At 34.1% G+C, this 16,724-nt stretch overlaps 1 protein-coding gene across 6 annotated transcripts in view; it reads left to right on the plus strand.

The window, feature by feature from the left end:
* Nucleotides 1–16,724, plus strand: part of LOC106667904 (receptor-type guanylate cyclase gcy-19-like) — a 68,832-nt gene that overhangs the window by 5,166 nt on the left and 46,942 nt on the right. For 4 of the 6 annotated variants that reach the window (XM_024226951.1, XM_014396162.2, XM_014396164.2 and 1 more), the window contains exons 2-3: nt 10,651–10,799; nt 12,499–12,556. The gene's annotated coding sequence lies outside the window, so the exon portion shown is untranslated. The remainder of the gene's footprint in view (nt 1–10,650; nt 10,800–12,498; nt 12,557–16,724) is intronic. The other 2 variants (XM_014396163.2, XM_024226953.1) reach the window with 1 other exon arrangement.

The following is a 16,724-nucleotide window of genomic DNA, read 5'->3' on the forward strand; positions in this document are numbered from 1 at the left end:
GTACCTCCGACGATAAGAGTCTGATCTAATGCACTGATACAAAACTCCGTCAAGGAAGAGATTAGATCTGAACTTTCTACGGTAGGAGCTTTGATCTAAAACTCCTATATTTATAGAGTGGATCTAAAGCTTTGCTTTGAAGCGCTTACTTGTATTAAATTGTATCTATACGTCCTATAATATGAGGTTTCATCTAATCTCCCATAGTAAGAGAGATTCTGAAAATTTCCTTTAAAGCTTTTACCATAAAGAATTTGGATCTGTTCTGTGTACATTACATAGAACGAACTTTGATCTAATGTTCCACATCATGAGCTTCGATCAAACATCAAAGCTTTAAAAAAAAAGTGGGTTTGTATCTTCTAGAATGAAAACTTTGATCTAATGCACTGATATAAAGCTAAGCAAATATGCGAATAGATCTATATCTCCTGCAGTAGAAGCTTTGATCTAAAGGCCCTATAATTAGAGAGTGGATCTAGAGGTTGCTTTAAAGCACTGACAAGTAAAAGATTGCATATATGCTTGCTACATTAAGAGGTTTGGTCTTAAAGCTCCAATAATAGAGAGAGTATCTAAAAATTTGCTTTAAAGCTTTTACAAGTAAGAATTTACTTACATTGTACAAATTTGAAGTGTGGGTCAAAAGTGATGAAAAAGTTAGTGTCACGAGCGGGATTCGAACCCACGACCTTCGGGTCAATATGCCGCTGCTCTAACCACTTGAGCCGAAGGTCGTGAGTTCGAATCCCGCTCGTGACACTAATTTTTTCATCTCAACCAAAACCCTACATAGTAAGAATAATTAACTGAAATATAGTAAGAACTTCAAATTAGCATTCCTAAAGTGACATCTTTTATGCTGCGCTTCTATTTACGAAATTGCAGTTATAAACATTGATTGTTTCGATCTAAAGCTCCTAAAAAGGTAAAAAGAAATTTTAATCGCACTAATCGGGAGTCATAAAGTGTTTGACAAATTAAATAAAGTGCATGCAGTCATGATTATAAGTTAACGCTGTATGCTTGTATATATATTTATTTTATATAAATTAGATAATTTTGTGTAGAGATTAGTGACCGTTAATTTTAGATAATTTTCTTAAAATTTTAATTTTTTGTGATTAATTTTAAAGAGAAACGAAATATTAAACTTCTAACTTTTTATATTGTTTAGAGTTTCAAATGAGATTAATTGTAAGCCCTACCTTAATAAATACCCAATTATATTTTATTGATATATTTTCCGAAGATTTCCTTTGCGAGTACGAAGACAACTAAATCCCTTCCTACATAAACGAAATGTTTTATTTTGATTACGAAGGGGGTGGTCAGGTGACGCAGATAAAGGGAAGATGATGGTTTAGTCACCATGGTGACGAGCTATACCTTCTATTTCAAGGTTGAACACAAAAATAAACACCTTTAAGCTCGAAAAACAATTTGAAACGAATCAAGAAAGCATTAAGTATTTTCGTTTGTTGTTATATTTTCTTCCAATTTAATTCCACCCACCACTTTTTAGAATTTGAAAACATTTCATTTTTGGTAGACTGATGCTTACGTTCTTGACTTTAGTATCATAGCGGTTTTTATAGTCATTCCGTTCATATATATTTCACGTTGAATCAAAAACAACTTTTTGAGTGCCGAGTTGAGCAAGGCACTTTCTTATTTTTTTCGAGATTATCTCACTTTGGTACAAATAACAAAACCTAATCAATGTTTACGCGCTATTTTATCTACACATTCTCGGTATCTGTTCGGCAAAATATGTCAGATAATTGATTCCACTCATACAAGCTTTCTAAAGACTTACTGGTGTAAACCTACAGTACAAAATAAAGCTTAGGTAGGGCGTAAGTGTGCATGTTCTGCTAAGCTTATAAGAATATCGCTTTAGAAAGCTTTCAAAATCACTCTGACTTGTTTTTCAACCGAACGTGTTATGCTTGTTTTAAAAAATTGGTCTATTGTCATTTCAATAATTTGTGACTCGATGCGTAATTTGATGGAACTCCTCGCGTCGTAGTTATACACCGGAGTGTTTGATATCAAAACTAGATAAGTAATTAACATTCAAATCGTTTTGAAAGGTTTTATTTTATCAAAAGACCCGTGTATATTATCTCGCCAAACGCTTGAGAAACTGGGTGGAAATTGCAATCGTTTTAAGAGGAGTGCACAAGGTCCTTGCTCCTGTAGGTGTACGATCGATACTTACGACCCATTCTACGCAGTGATACGAAAACTGTACGCACACTTTCCAAACAAATATTTCCAACCGGTTGTGGTTTTTTCTGTTAGTTTAAAGTACATAGTGGGCGAATTAACTGATCAATTTCAATAGATATGGTGCAGAAAATTTTTAATTAGTCCCATCGAAAACCCCCCATACTTGTTTCGGGGTCGGGCTCTGACTCTTTTTTATATTTTTGATAAGAAGATCTTGTTCGATTTGATAAATATTTTGAAAATAAAGGTTTATTTTCAGTGGGGGATCTTTTGTCTTTTATCCGTGTTTCTTGACTCAACACCATGATTCCTCGCGACACTCCCAGACGGACATGCAACTTATCTTAGCAATTATATTTTCATTATCTCCACTGCTTTGCTAATCATAATCTATCTGGGCTCCTTATGATGGGAAAACAAATAATTTCATTTACGTCTGAAGGGAGTAAGCGTTTTTAAATTGGAACGGCATTCTTTTTGCTACAGTGCATTAAACACATTTTATAAAAATGTATTGAAATATATCTACCATGGAAATATGAATTCTTATCAACTGTAATTTGTGCGTCTTCCTTTAAGCAAGTCAGTTTTTTCTTACTTTAATAAGAATCACCGGTATGACTCGTTTGATCAAAGTGGCTACATTCTTTATTTTTATTTTTTAATTGAGGGCATTCTTGTATAATTTATTCAAACGAACCCGTAAGTTTTGCGTGTGTTTCTTTTGTGATTTGCAAGAGTGGAAAATGGAATAGCGCTTCACTTATTTTTGAATGGATTGTAAAAAAAGCAAGGTCGTAGATTTATCAGTTTTAGCATATAACGAATTTTAATATTCCGTTTCTTATCTCGATAGTGTATGCCATCGTTTCTAAAGCCGGCACGTGCTATTTCAATGCATTTTTTTTCTCCCCCACACCGAGTCTAAAATTATAGGCTCATTGAATAGTGTGGCTTCAGAGGCAAAGTGGCACAATCTGCGAAGCAGGTGGTTCGTGGTTAACGGTAATAGTGCAAGGCGTCTAGACTTGATGCTTACACCCCCTTCTACGGTTGGCTACCCTTTGACTTCCTGTTGGAGGTGTGGTCCGCGCTGTTTCACCACATGCCCTAAAATGATATAATTACAATTCTTTAATACGACAGACAACCGCTGAAGTGTTTCGAACGTTCGATTAACTAATAATTGAGAATTTTGTAGGTTTATTGATCAAGTTAAAACTCCTATGATCACAACAGAAAAACATGGTTATGCGTGAGTCAATCCTAAATAAAATTATCTTTTTACTTAAACACAATTGTTTTATCTCTCTTTATTCTTAGGCGTTAAATAATCCGGTGCAAAATCACATTTGTATTATTTTTCTAACATTTTCTGATCTACAAGATGCCAATTTAAAAAAATTCTAGATCAATTGCAAAAATGAACACTTACGAGAAATGGTGAAACAAACTGTATACCATTAGAACCGTAAAATGTTGTAATTGCAATAAATAAATGTTGCGAAGTATGCTAGGTTGTTAGCAGCACAATTGGTGCTACTCCAATAATTAAATGTGTTAATGAGCTGCACACGCTTCATTGGGGAAATCACACGAGCGGTTACTTTCCTTGAAAGTGGGTATGGTTAATTGGCTAACTCCGCTACAATACATTGGGCTGAAAGAGATGAAAGGATGAAATGGATACTAAGGTTTTTAGCAAGTAATGGGCAAACTTGATATTGAGGTCATAGCGGACAAAAAATGTTTTCATACACGAAAGCATCGATTGCGCAGATTTTTTTGAATATCGGTTGAACCACTAAGTTCAAGTTTGGAGCCCATATCGGTTTCAGTATTGTGTTGTGTATCGGTCGTTAGTATTGTCTGTCAGGTAATCGAGAAAGTGCGGCTCTTATGTGCGGGTTCCATGTTTGTTTGTTGTCCGGGAACAGACCAAGGTAACTCAAAGTAAGTACGGTATGAAGGTAAACTGGAGTTGACGTTTTTGCAACTTTTATGGGGTTTTTAAATAGACCTGCGTTATTCGCATTAACCAAAGAAAGATATTGAGGTCGATAAGTTGCAAGGGCATATCTGGGAACCCAGGATGAAATTCAAATTGTCCAAATCTTGTACCCCAGAAATAATGTATCATTGTTTTCGCTATGTGATGGATCAGAGTGATAGAGAATAGCAGTAGGAATATCATATCAATAAAGAAAAAAAGTATATGTAATCCTTGCGGCATTCGGGCATCAAAAGAAAAATTAGAAGATACCCGCCCTTCGCAAGCCTGGAGTTCCATTTTAAGATTTAAAATATAATATTAAAAGTTAGATAAATGTTTAAAGTCGACGGCTATATTGTAAAGTAAAAAATTTCGAATAGAATTTTGAAATTATTGACACTTGATCGCTTTACTCTCGTCTTCACGCCATCTTCATTGAGGAACATAGTTTATAATATTTATTATTTCATAACTGAAACATTTTTGCGCAAAACAACATTTTTAACATGTTGTTAAAATGTTTTTAACAAACATTTTTAAAAATAAATTTGAATATTTTTGAGTGTCCTAAATGAAATTCATAGAATAAAACAATAGTTTGTTGTTTTAATATCATCAAAACGTTTCAAATGGCATATATATCAAAGTTGCTCGTCAAATCAGTAAATATGTACATGGAAATGGTACAGATAATAAATGGTACGCTTCCATACAATTTGTTCTCGCTGCAGTCCATATAAAATTTTATGCTTATTTTGTTTTCTTACTACATGCCCTTGCAAACAAATAAATCGACTTTTATTGCTGCGTTCTAATTAAATGTAAATATAATCATTATTTTGCATAACAAAAACATACGAGATCCTGTATGTTCCGGATCAAATTGTACTTCAATGAATTCTTCTTTTGTTATGATCTGTATTTTTAGTCTGTTTCCATTTTATTAATAAAAACTTTCTTTTTGGTTTTATAATCTTCGATTTGTGTATATTGATGGTGTTTTAAATCACACACTTTTGTAATAGTCTTTATCTTTTTAATACAGTTGAAATCGTGGAGATAAAGAGAAATTTAAAGAAAATTAAGGTATATTTACTTTGCCCTTATTCGTTCATGACTTTCCGAGGTCCGTCGAACTTTTTGTGACTGGGTTTACAGATACACATTCACATTTAGTACCCACAAATACCAATATTACGTTATTAGTTAAAAGAAGCTCCTATATCTTAATAACAAGGTCATGTAGCGTTCCTCCTGGTTTATTTTTTACACCGTCGTTGTGTTGTTTCTGTCGTAGTCAGATGTCCTTCGATAAAACTATTATCACATTATATTCAATTATGAAAGAGCTGAAGCATGATTCAGTATCATTGTAAAAAATTGGCCCATTCTTTTTATCCAGTATGTTGAAAACATGTTGTTTACTTTTCCGGGCAACAGTTTGAAAATGGAAAATATAATTTGAATTTTTATGACGTATGATGGCCTTTCTCCGCTCCTTGGCTAGTTCTGTTTCAACCCTGGATGAAGTTTACGTAACCTGTTTACTTGGTTTAGTAGGTATTATCCTCGAATTTAGTTTATTTCGTTGCGTAATGTCTTTCAGAGTCTAAAGAAAGGGTTAGGGATGAAAGAGGCGGCCACAAGGCTTTCTGCATCTCGATCTGAGTATTATGCACCTCTATTTTTATAATCCAGCTTCAGGATGTTAATCAAGATGACAGCGGCTCCTTAGTGTAGGATCTGGCTTGGGGATTTTCCTCTCCTAGTTGCAAGAATCTGCACATACATAGACCCTTATAAAAACATAAAATCTGCAGTCTTCTCTTCTCCCTAGAAATATCTGCACAGTATTTCTTCTGGATAAGCATCCGGTGCATGTGCCCTAGGTCGCAGAGGCCTGTCAGGAGTCCAATCATAATCCTGGTTCTGTTGCGGTGGCCATCCCCAGCAATTCTTTTGTAAGCTCTTCTATGATTCTCTTCGTGTGCCTTATACCTGGCGTATTTCTTCTCCAGGATTTGGACTCGTTAAGTATCCATTTTTGATTAATCCTTTTTTGTAGCAAGATGCAGTAGAGTTCAGGGCCTAGAGAATTCATAATGGCTCTTTTTTTGGCCACCACTTTCTCATTGCCTCCCGAATCCCTAGGGACTCATGCCAGGGTCAGATCAGAGTCTAATGAATAAAAACTTAATCCGAAAGTCAATGGGCACGGGGGAAAAAGAAAAGAAAAAGACCCCTCGACGAATTCGAAACATCTTGTTTAGAGTGACTGATTTAAATAATTCGGAATATGAGATTTCTTTTCGAATAAACTGTCACGATCGTAATACCATTATTACTTTATAAAAACTCAAATAACCTTACTAAATTTACAAAATGTAATATTTTACCGAGAACAGTTTATTGATGAAAACGTGTGCAGATAACGATATCTGAAGAAAATGATATCTAATTATCCAATTTCCTCCTGCAGTTAATAATAGGAAAAAAGATAAATTCATAAGCTCAATTGATAAGTCATACGTAGAGCACGGATTTGTATGCACTTGCATATTCTTTTTGCTTACAACAATGATCAGATATTTATCCGAATCATACCTCATTGGATATAATGGTTAAAATTGTATTCTGCAAATTTGAAGAATAGTGCATAAATTTGCATACTGCAAATTGGAAACATTTTTGATTACTGAAAAAAAAAATAATTGAGGCAACTAAGAACACGAGAGGAAAATATCAAGAGCCTACAATTTGATTCGAATTTCAGTTAACTTGCCAGGAACTAAAATGTCAATCTGTCACAACACTCTTGAAATAATCGAAATCCTTTTTGAGGCCCCTACTTTCAAAACTAGGTGCGGTTTTTTTGCCTTTTCTGAATAATTACTTTTTCTAAAGTAGTCGGGTTTTGGAAAAGGTCCACATTGGAAACACCAACATCTCAGTCTCAATGCCGAAAGTGGGAACTTAATTTCTTGAAAAATAGCAGGTTGGATTTTTACTTTCAACGTAAAACAGAAATTGGTAAACTCACCGGGCATGCAGGATTTTATTATAACATAAATTAAAAAAGCATCCCTGACATAAATATCGGATTGACAAAAATTGAATTGGTGAAAATTAATAAAATCTTAAATGTAAACAATAAAGTTAATACAGGGAGTCGACGATCCTGTTATGTATTTTATGTTTAGTTAATCATTAGTTTCGTATGTTCCTGCGAGTATGCTCCTATTGTCTATTTCGACTTTTCTTTTTCGGGGTACAAATATTTGTTGAGCGATAAACGCTGTAGTTTCATATAAATTAACTTTGAAATGGGTCTTCAGATCATGAACTTAATCAGACTTAATTATTTATTTTATATATTCTAAGTTATATGATTTTATGATATTACTGAGATTTGTCGGTCCTATTTCCTTTTAAAATGTATATGTACTATATCAAAAACACTATTATTATTATTATCATTCTCAGTACCTGGATAACTAATCATTATTAACAATAGAACTAGCTTTTCTAATAAATATCTTATTAAATTGTGTATATGAGTAAAAGTTGTGCGATTTTTTTCACAGGGAAGTTAGGTAAAAATTATAGCTGCGCTTTTGTTAAGCCGGTTGAATATAAAATTTTCCAAATAAGGCCATAGCCCGGGCTTTGTTATTTACCATCGGTTCGACAAAAAAGGGCGGGACTAATAAATAATAACACCGTAATAAAGGAATAAAGAACACTTGAAATGTTGAGAATAGCTCGAGACGGAACCGCTTCCGGGGGGCTGCAGGTGCAGAGCTAAAGCTCTTTCTAAAACTAAAGAATAATAGATTACACTATTTTAACTTGGTTTTTGTTCAACAAATTTTGTTTATTTTTAGGCCCTAGAAAACATGGATTTACAACGGTTTTTAAATCTTAAGGAGGTCACTTATTTCCGTTCTTGTGTCATTATTTGTACTATTTCCCCAGTATTAGATTATTAAGTGCACATAATGTAGATTAATAATTTAATAAACAGTCGAAAGCACCTTTCTATGCTATTTGTTCTTATGAATTTTGTTAAAGTTTGGCTTTATTCACTTTTGGACAAAATTAGAGCTCCACTCAATTTTAAGAGTTGTTTGATGCCACAAAACTATTGGTCATAAAGGTACTAACATTATTTATATCGAATTGATTAATTATTTAATTATAAAAATGACCATTTTTCTTTCTATTCTTCATCAGTTAATTTTTATTAGTTAAGTGGTTTTCATTTATCTTAAACGATTTTTATCTCCTCCGATTCATTCAGTGTACTTAACTGAGTGTGATGCTATTAGAGCTGTAACATTCCGAGGGAACTACACGCTATATCGTGTACCTAAAAATTATTATTTAAAAAGTTTAATGAAGGAGTCTAACTGCCGGTGTACCACTTAAAACTCGTACGCACATAAACACGTGTATCGACCTTCAGTTCACTGAAGACTCGAAAATACTCTTAAGCAGGTGTCCCTCTAAAAACGTCAGATGGTCTTGTAATATTGGTCAAGGAAGGCGTGATGTCGCCAGGGTTCTTCGGCTATTTACAAACTTGGAATGCAACATCGGAAGGCGTGGGCTGGGTCGCCGGAGGACCATAAGCTTTATTGAAAATAGGTATATCCTATACCTGAAAATGAGATATGCCCGGAATGTTTCCGTAAGAGGAAGCCTATTGAAGTGAACTTGCCGTGAACCGCTCTTTACCACCGCTTAAAAACACGTGGTCTACATGTTTAAGTTTACAGTTAGTTGTTGTGAAGAAATACTTAAAATTTCGTTGAAAATTGAAGAATGTCTTGGTATTTCATTATTCATTTTGGCTGGAATCGAATGTCTGTCTGGATTAGTCACGAATTAAATCGTAAATGGATCTTAGTCGTAGTTTAGCGTGAATGTACGTTAAGGCATTTCCTTCGACTCTAGAATCTTGCTCTCGTTTTAAAAAGGTCTTTGACCCTACGTCAAGAGATAATTGAAGAAAGTTTGCCTAATATTTTGCCTAATAAATAAACGATTACTTAAACGCCTGGTGCGGTTACAAAGGTTGATTCAAAAATTAAATCGTAGTCCGTTTCAGATCAAATGGACGTAGGATCACACGGAGGCACTGAACGTTGGAGAAGTTTCGACTTTAGTATCTAGTTCGTCGTAGTAAAGAGGTCTTTAACCTAAAAAGATAGTCAAAGTACTGTCCTATAAATTTAAACGATTACTTGAACCATATAGTGTGGGGTCCAAAGGTGGATCCCACGTCAAATTGGAGTCGGTCTGATATCTTAAAATGGTCGTAGTTTGAAGCACCGTGGGGGTACATTGGAGACATTTCCTTCGTCGTAGTGAAGAGTCTTTCAATTGACAGAGATAATTGAAGAACAAAGTGTAATATCTCTCTATAAATGAATATGACTGGATTGGATGTTTTAGAGTCTGGATTTAAAATATCCTCACAATTTCAAAGGGTTGTTGAATTATGGGAAAATAACACTTGAGGTTACGTTAAAAAATCTTTGTTTAATTTATATATCCTTATTGAAAATAGTAATAGAGTGCATGTTTCGCCTGATCTTCCTTCGTGCTCTATTCCTTTTAACCATCTTTCAATTTGATTCGTATCCTTTATCCTTCTTCAATATATGTCTCCGAATTAACAGCAGCCATGTGTGAATTTCTTTTTGCCATGGCGTAAAATTATCGTCGGATCTACCCGGTTGTGAAGTAAACAAATATTGCACATAAGCGTAAATCTATGGGCGGGCGTCTACGACCGAACAACACTCCGGCCCTTAAGGACAACCAGGTGCAAGCAAGTACCTGAAGTACCTAGAATACCGGCAAACGGTGTGCGGTTCTAAAAGGAAAATTGGAAAGGAAAATCGACCGCACCCCTTGGGTCATAGACGCGGTCTACCTAGTGCGATCCGGGCTCCGGTGCAACAGCCCCTGACCACGGAAAAATAGGTCAGAGGCTAACGCCCGGCGCCGATAATACTCAGAAATACCTACGACCGCCCTTTATAAACCTCCGGTCACATTCATATTCTCAGGATTGTTGACATCAGTCAAATAGAGAGAAAACAAACTATTAAATTTACTTCAAAGTAACAAATTATGTATATTATATAACGTAACAAAATCAATCCTTGATGACAGAAAAATCGCAGCCTTGCTGCTAGGCTGTTATGCCAAAACAATCGACATTTTATCAACCTTTTTAAAACGTGGTTCTCTTTCATAATTCTGGATAATGACCTATCCTAAACCTCTTTAGCATTTACACTTCGTACGTTTGACGGGATTTCTTTCAACCCAGCGGTTTTTTAAATTTTATTTTCTTGCTTGCCAGGAAGACTTTTTGTTGTACAATTTATTAATTGATAAAATCTTTTCAGATTTTGAAAAATACATTGGCCTGGCAATTACATTTATCGAACAAAAGATATGGAACAAAAATTACATTTATAAGGACCTGCAATGCTACTAGAAAATCTATGGTAAAAGGCGCGTTCATAATTAGGATGGAATGCGAAACAAAGCCAAGGTAAAAATCTAACAAATTATATTGAAAATTGATCAAAATTATGTTGTATTAATTATTCTATCAAGTTATGTGGATCCCTGTCCTTTTCCAATTTTCTAATTTTTCAACGGCCTTTCAAAAGTTAGCAAAATCCATAAGGTCGAACTTTGGCTTTTATCCTCGGAGGGAAAATAAATTAATTCGCCCTAACGGTAAATTATCGTCTTTATATGCGCCTTAAGACCCAGACGGCTGGGAAAGAAGGATAAACGCCGTTTCTTCATTTGGGAACTCAGAATGGTCAAGGTCGGTAAACTAGGTGTAAACAAACATTACCTTGGTTGTATCTGTTTTGGAAGGGAGTTGTGGTGTAAGAGGTGGTTGATTGGAGGGGCATACAAAGTGGAAGGGTATTCCAACATCCGCGTTCTCAAAAAAGTCAAACATAAATTAGTACCGTATCACCGTTACCTAGTCATATCTTAGTTGTAAGTAAAATAAATATTAATAAAATCAACACAGCTTTGTTAAATTTTCTCATCTTAATCAATGCTACATCATAAATTCATGAATTACAATTCATTTTAACTTATAAAGATAATAGCTTGAAAGTGTTGTTCAGCTTCTTCTCCAGACCAATTACCACAGTAGTTTGTACCGTTCGTATCTACAAAGTGTGGCGAATTATGTGCCACAGGATGTACAGAATTAATACAATAATGATCTTGTTACCGACATGTTCTCTCGTTAAAAAAAGACATAAACTTATCATTAACAAAGTTCGAACATTGATATCTGTCCGTCTGTGTAGACTTACCAAAAAAATATGTTGTATTTACAAAAAAAAGTTTGATATTGAATAGTAATCAAATTTTATTATAGATTTGGCTAAACATAATTACTTTTCTTTATTTCGTTTACTAATTTTAAATTCTTGTTCAATTTTTCCCTGGTTTAATTTGTACCGTACATCCACATTTTTTAGGGTCAACTAACTCTTTTTTTGTACAGCTTTATTTTGAATATTTTACAGTTTTTTTTTAAATTTTTTAAAACGTATTACGTTTATCTCACGGTTCCGATTAAAAATTATAATCTGCGTACCCACGTATTGTCATATTGGTTTTGGGTCTGATGCGTTTCTTTATTATCAGTCAAACATTTCTTTTCATTTACGTCAAATTCTTAGCCAACCTGTAAATATGTAAATCTTTGATGCTCATGTTATTTAAGATAGCGTTTCAGGAAAATATTTTTGTTTTCAACCCACCCAGACAGTACAGTGCGGTCCTAATCACTTTTCCATTATAAATATTTCCTTTTGCTACGCCTCGTTGAGAGAGAAAAAATATGATGATTAAGAAATGGAACGTTGTTTACAGACTTCCAAGGTAAAATGTATATAATTGCCATGTGCCGATAGAACAATATAAAGGTTAAAAAGACGTAGAGCAGGGTCGAGGTTATGCAGGTCATGGTGGTGCCACTCCATACATAGATCCTACCCTCGTGTATCAGTGTGGCCTCTGCTTATTGGGAGCAGCCAATTGGGACCCATTGATTCAATCACCCATAAAAGATGTGACAAAAGTAGTCAATTATTACCTATTAAGGTACAATTCAGATGTACCATTCTGGAACGTTGTCGGGCGCCTTGCACAATTCTTCCAATTGCATGAGCTTGTTAAATACACCGTTTTAACAATTGTTTCCGTTTTAGGTAGAGAACTTGTTGAAAGAAGACCGGATATGCCTCGCAAATTCTTCTAATGAAAATGGTAAGAACTGATCGATTATCTTTTATTTCTTATTATAAAATAACACCATTGTATTGAGAGTTTTCAATAGAATTTTTCATAATTACGTGAGATTTTTTCTGAGGTATGGAGATTGCTTAAATATAAAGCAAATAAACTCTGCATGTACTTCAATTATTTAAATTAAAGATTTTTCAAATAAAATATTCTTTGTTGTTACATATACAGTGTGAGTTTTTATAAAAGACATGATAAATTTAAAGGTAGCATGGTAAATGGATATTACTGAGTTCAGAAGGTTCAGAGTTTCAGTTTCTTTGGGTAACTACAAAAAATTTAATTTGCGTTCATTTTTTTCAGCCTAACTGATTGTTGTTATTTAAAGTGAAGTTTAAAAAAATAAACAAATTAAACTTTCAATTTTGTTCTATTTTAACCAGTTACACGATATATTGACATTCTCGAGTTCTGATGGAAAACTTCAGTATCTCCAGAACGAATCGATGAATTTTTGAGTTACTGGTATCATTTTTTTATAATGTAAAGTTTTTTCAAATCGTGTGAAAAAAATTCATCCTCAAAAATTCTGAACTCAGCTATTTCAATTTATCGTTTAACTAATTAAAAAAAGGAGAAAATTGAAAATTAATTTGATTTTTTTTTAACTTCACTTTAAATAACAACAATCAGTTAGGCTGAAAAAAATTAATGCAAATTAAATATTTTATAATTACACGAGATATTGAAACTTATAAAAACTATATTATCTTAAAGTGATAATTAGTGTTATTTTTCTTCAATAGGTTGTTTTATTAAATTTTTTTAATCCTATTATAATATTCCACAGTCGGAGGCAACCATCATTTTTGGTATATGGAATATATATAATAAATAATAAGATAAAAAGAAATTGAAATTATCGAGTTCTGGAGGAAAACTTCAAAATCTCCAAAACAAGTTTCTATTATAATTTTTTTAGACTGGAAAGGATTTTAATAATGTGTGGAAAAAATAGGGCATTACATTTGAAAAAAAAGTTGATCACCAGGCAGGCTTAACGCGCCAATTTATTTTTTTTCTCTTGTATTTGCGAGGGTTCGCAACGGTCATACCTCGGGATACCGGTGTTTCTGAAAAAAAACCAATTTTTAAGTATGTCGGGTTCGAATACAGGGCCGCTGGATTCGAACCTGGAACCTTTACCTTACAGCAGGGCTTTTCAATCTTTTTATCCAGCGGACCCATTTCACAGAACAAAATCTAGGAAGGACCCCTCGCATTCAAGCATTTAAAATTAGCTACTTATGTATTTGTAATAAATGACAGTGTTATAAATTAGCCAGTACATTCCTGATTAGGCGATATAGAGAGATATCACTAAAAACAAACGGTAAATTGACATCATTAGCTTTCTATACAAAATCCTGAAAAATCAAATTGGACAGAACGGAATCAATAGGTATTTCCATTTTTTTAAGGTAAAATTCGAGCCACAGTAATAAAAGTAATAATTTTAATATTTATGATTAATGAGTTACGCTGGAGAGGGACAGCTTCGGTATTTAGGTTTTGGTGGCTGTATAGATAGAAAATACGGATTCGCATAGGTAAGTCGTGGCAATAACGAGCGGTTGAAACTTTTTGTTTTCCAGTCGGAGTCAAAAATGGGGTAAGTATCGGACTCGAAAGTAGATTTCAAGGTGGAGGACTGAAGTAATGTCTATCAAACATTCGCATTAACTTGAATAAAGTCTGTTGGCTTTGTCGAAACTGAAAACGGTTCGACCACCCGTTCATGGTCTTGTAGCAATGTATCTCGAGCTGTTGGGAAATCGCCGTGCCGTTCGCAAGCTCCGGTTTGTTTCCTTTTAAAAAATCATTTAAGTCAGGAAAGCACTCCACCTGTTCCTTCTCAACAGATTAAACCAAACACTGGATTTTTCGTGAATGAGAAATTTGTCATTTTGACATCGAAAGTTGTGATACTCTTCCCATACAAAGACTCATTTCATTCATTTTAATGAAAATATCTGATAAATATGACAGTATATGTATATTGCCATTGAAAACTTTGGCCAATTTGGCATTGTGGTCCATAAGCAGAGAACTTTCAGAGCCTAGTTCGTGTAATCAATCGTGAAAGTGCTTTCCCACGAGACAGCCACCTCGTTAATGTATGGAGAAGCATGGAATGCTGAAGGCTTCCCGTATTGTCACATACTATTTTGAAAAGATTTCAATAGACGCGACTTGATATAATTAATAATTTGAACAGACTCATCCCAAACTTTCTTGCTGGCATTTGTCTCACGGCTAAAGCTTGTCTCTGAAATCACAATGACTGCTGCTGCAAAATAAAAAACTATCGTTTTCAATACTCATTGTTATTAGTTTTTAATTTTATTTATTCACCTTACGTTTATTTTTGCAATTGTTACTGTTTCTTGAACTCCGCGGACCACAGTTTGGAAAGCCGCTCCTAAACCGTTGCGGCCACCTACGCCTCGCCAAATTATTAAATTTTTAATAGCACCAGCGGATTTTACATGAAAAATTACCTTTTGAACCTTAGTTAAGTTACTTAATTTTACAATATAACAGACAGGAAAAAATAAATAAAATGTCATGTCTTTTATAGAAACTCACAAGGTATAGAGCGGGGTAGCTAACTTAATAATTCTAAATGCTGAATTTTGTTTGAGTTTTCATAAAATTGTTATATTTGAAAGGCGTATAAACGAAATAATCGATCGTAATTAAAAAAATGAAATGATCAATGACAAATTCAGTAGATCAATAATTATGCCATTTTGTTTAAATTATTGATACCATAACCTTTAACGGGGTTTCCTTATGCCATTCTACCAAAGGCTTTTCGAATTTAATCGAAAAAGTGAAAGCGATGCACTTTTTGCTTCTTATCTGAAGGCGCTAGGTCCGGCGCATATCGCATATAATTTTTACCGCGTCACCAACGAAATATGAGTCCAAGAGGCGTTGTCATATAAGAAAACGGCTTTTCACCAATGCAGACAGGTTTTCCTTGACTCACGCCAGTCGGTCCATGCTTTTTCATGTATGCCGACCCACCAGTTTGATAAGCCCTCCTTGATCCTTATCCTCGCGGTTTGAAAGGAAAATCATCTCTTAAACCTGTGCCGCTTAACCTGTGACACTTGAGATAAGGTGAAATAACTTTCTGTAAATGGAAAAGTACATTGCCCGTTGATACGGCGACTATGTCCGCTATCTCACGAGTGATATACCGTGAATTAAAGCCTAAGTTGGACGAAGTGAGCTTTCAACGGACTTTCTTTGCCTTTCGAACCTCCTCTAACACAGGACATTTGTTTTCTTGGATGATAACCATTTTGTCTTTTAGAAAATAAAACAGCGTTTGCCGAGTAAATATATTTCAATTCAGTTTTGACTTCTCGGTTTTCAGGTTGTGTTACTTTTATTTGTTTAGCATTTTTATGAGTTTTTCGGGAACAAAACAACTATTCATTTTTTAAATCGTTTTATTTATTTTATTTGATCGATTCCGTAGATATTGGAAATGAAAGATACATGTGAAAATTTTAATTTAACAACAGCAAAAAGAAAAAAGCCCCGAAAATTGATCTAATAAAAGATATAAGAAATAAATTGCTATATTTAGTCCTTAAAAACAAAATCAAAACGTATAAAAGAAGAACAACTCGAAAACGAGAAGACAATATTTTAACAAAAAATAAAATAAATAGATTTTGTTGAACCGACACTGGGTCCGTCTACACGCGTGGGTATTTTACGCAAACGCACTTGTCGCCATCTTCAGTGAGGAACAGGCCCACTGCCGGTTCAACATTCAAAGGTTCTGTTCATCGACTCCGCAGACCCACACCTCCATTCAACTTTAAAAGATGATTTATTAATAAGTGAACAGCATCTTAAAGTCGATTGAAGTTTAAAAATATAGGATATAGAACAATCGTAATTCTTTCAGTAATAACTTTTATGATAATTAGTTCATTTCTGTCCAACTTTTCATGTTGCAAAGAGACCTACTCGAAATGTTGGATTCGAGTATTAAAAACACTCTCTTTACAAATTTAAACCAACATCATATGAATTCTGTTTTAAACAGAAGAACGAACGTGTAGATTTGATTTCACGTTGATTAATCATTAAAATAATATTAAAACAC

This window comes from Cimex lectularius, unplaced genomic scaffold, assembly GCF_000648675.2.
Source record: "Cimex lectularius strain Harlan isolate CLEC.00 unplaced genomic scaffold, Clec_2.1 scaffold149, whole genome shotgun sequence".
NCBI classification, from domain to species: domain Eukaryota; kingdom Metazoa; phylum Arthropoda; class Insecta; order Hemiptera; family Cimicidae; genus Cimex; species Cimex lectularius.